The sequence below is a fragment of the Oreochromis niloticus genome, unplaced genomic scaffold, assembly GCF_001858045.2.
Source record: "Oreochromis niloticus isolate F11D_XX unplaced genomic scaffold, O_niloticus_UMD_NMBU tig00003179_pilon, whole genome shotgun sequence".
NCBI classification, from domain to species: Eukaryota; Metazoa; Chordata; class Actinopteri; order Cichliformes; family Cichlidae; genus Oreochromis; species Oreochromis niloticus.
Window position 1 is genome coordinate 67425 of NW_020327804.1, and position 4358 is coordinate 71782.

A 4358-nucleotide genomic window follows, 5' to 3' on the forward strand; every position below is an offset into this window, starting at 1 on the left:
AAAAGGTTTTATTTCAAACTTTAAACAGAAAACCGACAAGGCTGTTCAGCAGACCACTGGGAAACCAACTAACACACGTAAAGCAAAAACACAAGCAAACATAAAAGCTAAGGGATAAGTAAAGCAAGCTAGCAGCTCAAAATTCGAATCAGGCTAAGTTCAAGCATCCACCAAGGTTTGTCAAAGTTCAGCATTATGAACAAGTTCAACAAAGATCGAGGGACGCACGACCTGCATGTTCAGTCCTAAGCAGCAGCCACTGAGTGAAGGACCTCCAGCCTTTTGTAGCCACAGGTGGATACAAAATGATTGCCTCTTGGAGTATCACGGGATCCCTAGGCAGCCAATCGTCCGCGTGGTCTGGCACACTTCATTCTTCATAAAAGAAGGCTGGCACGGGTCTGCCAGTAACCAATTGCCAACAAGTCATAGCACACTTGGATTTGCATGAACACAAGAAGGCAGTCTCACTCCCTCCAAGGCCCAGGGCCATAACACACTCCTACTTAGAGTAGTTTACTCTGAAAATGACCAACACATCATCAAGCTTGGACTTAAAATGGATAATGAGACATCTGGAAAGAATAACCGCACACCAGCAGACGACATGGTGTACATTGAGAGAGCAGAGGAGAATCTGAAGCAGAAAGGAGTGGTACGAAGACAGTTCCCAGTAAAGTTGGCCTTTGCATGTACAATACATAAGGTACAGGGTATGACAACCACATCAGCTGTTGTCTCTCTTAAGAGCATTTTTGAGCCCGGCATGGCCTACGTAGCTGTCAGTAGAGTGACGTCTCTCAATGGACTCTATCTTCTTGATATGGAGGACAAAAAAATATTCACCAATCCAGAAATCACTGCAGCGCTTGAGAACATGAGACAAGCCAACCTTGATGACATGATGCCTCTTCTACATGTGAGACAAACACTGAGCAGGTCAGAGGTTTTCACCATTGTTCATCATAATACAGAGGGACTGCCAGCTCACATTAATGACATCAAGAATCACCATGAATTGTGTCTAGCAGATGTTTTGTGCCTAACAGAAACACACCTGCGGGGCTCTTTTGTCGCAGAGAGTCTCCACTTGGAAAATTACAATTTGTTCAAACGCAACAGACACCTGTCCTACACAAACTTTCCCCAGATGGCAAACAGAAGTGGTGGTGGAGTTGCTGTTTATGTGAAAAGTGACATTCAAGTGCATGAAAAACAGTACATCCATAATGTAACTGACCTTGAATTTCTGGCTTTAAAGATTGAAGCACCAGTCAGTGCTCTGATTGCAGTTGTGTACAGACCTCCAGACTACACTCTGAGGCCATTCCTGAAAAACCTGGTAAGCCTATTAGACTCATTAGAGATCATGGACTGTCATCCCATCATAGTGTGTGGTGATTTTAATGAGAATGTTTTATCCATTGCAAACAAACCAATCCTGGAGCTGTTTGAGTCTAGGGGATACGCACAGGTCATCACTGCCCCTACCACAGAGAAGAACACACTGCTTGACCTAATTTTCATTTCTCAGCCAGAGCGATGTCTCCATTCTGGAGTCATGAAGACCTACCATAGTTACCATGACCCTGTATACTGTGTATTGTCCTGTGATGATTCATGAACTATATCTTTGAATACAGTAAGTAATTTCTATATTTTTGAATGACTTAAGAAAGTAGAGCGATATTTAAAAGTTGACTTAAGAAAAAACGCCCTGCATTGCAGTATAATGTTTGAATTCTTTTTACATAAAATACAATTACATGAATTAAGTAATGATATCAGTAAAATATGACAATTATATTTATTACAGAAAATCTAAAAATCAGTAATCTATGAATGTCAGAAAAATCAAATATAGCAGTTTAAAACGAACCGTGCAGGCATATCCTCTCTTCAGCCAGGCTTCAAAATCCTGCCAGGCTGCCCCAGTCTCACTGTGGCTGGGAGGGAGGGAGGGTGGACCAGAGGATTGCCCACACAGCAAATAAATGTTCAACAGCTTCTTCATTGTTTCTGAATAAACAACAATGACTAAAGGTTGCTTTTTTTTAAAAAAAAAAAAGAATAAGAAAAAAAAGAAAAAGAAAAACCTAATTACAGCAATAATGACAGTTAAGCCAGTTTATCTGTGCCTCTATTTTGAAATACTATTTACAAAAATGTTATTGATTTTGCTTTGTTATAATCTTTAAACTTTTTCAAAAGTATATGATTATATTTTTGGACAAATCTTTCGATGAAACATACATTTTTATGACCTTTTATCATGTTTCAGCCAGTGCATTTATCAGGGTGGGTCTGGGTCTGGGATGATAAATGCACTGGCTGATAACTGCACATTTCTGGCCAGAAATGTTTCAGCAGTGTCACATATGTACTACATATGTTTCACTTGCTTTTTGTTACCAGCTGATACCCTACATTTGTATAGACATTGGATGGTGTGAGGCTGGGGAGTTGAGTGGAGTGAGTAGGTGGGAGTTGAATGTGGGGGGGGGGTACGGTGGGAGGTTGTTAGGTTTCTTTTCTTTTTTTTTTTTGTTAAGAGAGACACAGTCCTCCTGTGTCTTCTCCAAGCTTCACATGTAAAATCCAACAGTGTGAAGCACATAGCAGCCAGAAACTGTAATGCCACAGATCAGAGAGGCTTCATCATCACCATCTTCGCCGTACGATCAGAGCGTGAGACTTCACATCTGGAGCACAGGAGAGATTCTGTGATAAGTCCTCCTTCTAGCTTGTCCCACTAGCAGTCGGTGAGATTTACTCACAACAAAAAGGGTTAATGACATTATTTCCATGGAAATATGTATTAATTCTTTGTAAAGTGTTTAAATTGTGTTTTCACTTGACCTTATGAGTGCTATTTTGAGTGTATTTTAATATCTGTACTTAGGTGTTTCCCTCTGTGATCCATCCCCTTCAGAGCTGAGACACTCAGGACTGAACAGACTGCACAGCTTCTGTGACTGAGCCTCCAAAACACCTTCTTTGAAACCACACATGATAGAAGGGCTTTACGTTTGCAGCAGCACTACTAAAGGTATTCAGTTTATTACAGGATGTGTTTGTTTCTTAGGACCAGCTCTAAGTGCACACTACCTAACATATACACCTTTCTGTTTATTGCAAACCAACTACTCTGGATCATATGGCCAGTCGGCAGGAATGTTGCTGCAGGAAAACATCCCTGCAGATCACCATCATTGTCAGACTGACTGTGCCTCCTTTGTGCAGTGTCAAGATCCTCCCTAAATGAGTGTGTAAGTTCATTATTTTATTCCCTTTGACAAGACAAGTATCACTGATATTTACATTTACAACTACATATGTTCCTGTTTTCTGCTCTTCTTTTAAAGTCCTCAGCTATCCTGCTTCTGTGCTGCTTGCCACACATCAAACACTGGCCGGATGACAGGGAGGATCCACTCTGAAGTCACTGGACATGATGAGGATCATATGGGACTTTATAGTTTCACAGAAATGTTGTGCTCTTTGATTACAGGTTTTAAATGGACATAATGACTGCCTCTCTCTGATCAACAGGCTAAAGGATTGTTTTCATTGTTAGTGCTCTGTACAGTGTATGCTTATTTAATATTTCATCACAGAGCAAACCTTTATTCATTTAACATATTTTTATTTTGTTTTAATGTTGAATTAACTGTGGGGATTTTTTTAAGTGGGCACTCAGGATGTCATATGACCAGAAATGTGGTAACTGGAATTCAACAGTATGGGGAAAAAAAATCTGCTAAGAACGAAACTGACGAAAAACCCCAAGAGAACTCAAATTCATTCCATGTAATCCAATCTAAAACATTTTAAACTGCTGAACAGCAACACAAACAGTGTTAAAGAAACAGTGTTAACAGAATAATTATGATGAGTTTGTACCAAAGTTTCAGGTCACATGGCACACCTAGTGTGTAGTAGGGCAGGGCGATATGCCCAAAAATATTTATCACGATATATATTTGAAAATTCGCGATAACGATATAACTGACGATATAATTGATGCGAGACAAAATACAACTCCACGACATTACTAGTGCAAAAAAAAAAAAACTTCCATTTATTTTCACTTAAACAAGAAGCTGGTTTTTATGTGCATTAAAGCTATATAAAAATTTAACAGTGCAAATGCAAATTCCTTGCTGAAAGTTCAACCACAAGGCATTTCCAGTAGAAATGGGCTGACATATCCTGAGCATAACCATGTATAACATCCACTGAAGTTAAAAAGAGGTGCTTTGCAACATTAAACTGCAGTGTGCAGTACGTATTTTTCGGACCATAAGGTGCACGGGATTATAAGGCATATTAAGCGAAACAAAGCAGTTAGATTAATC

At 39.7% G+C, this 4358-nt stretch overlaps 1 long non-coding RNA gene across 1 annotated transcript; it reads left to right on the top strand.

Moving 5' to 3' along the window:
- Positions 1–1269: 1269 nt before the first annotated feature.
- Positions 1270–4040, top strand: LOC109200400 (uncharacterized). The gene is made up of 4 exons (XR_002060568.2): positions 1270–1642; positions 2933–3049; positions 3166–3269; positions 3366–4040. It is a non-coding gene; the product is annotated as an uncharacterized LOC109200400 (long non-coding RNA).
- Positions 4041–4358: the final 318 nt, after the last annotated feature.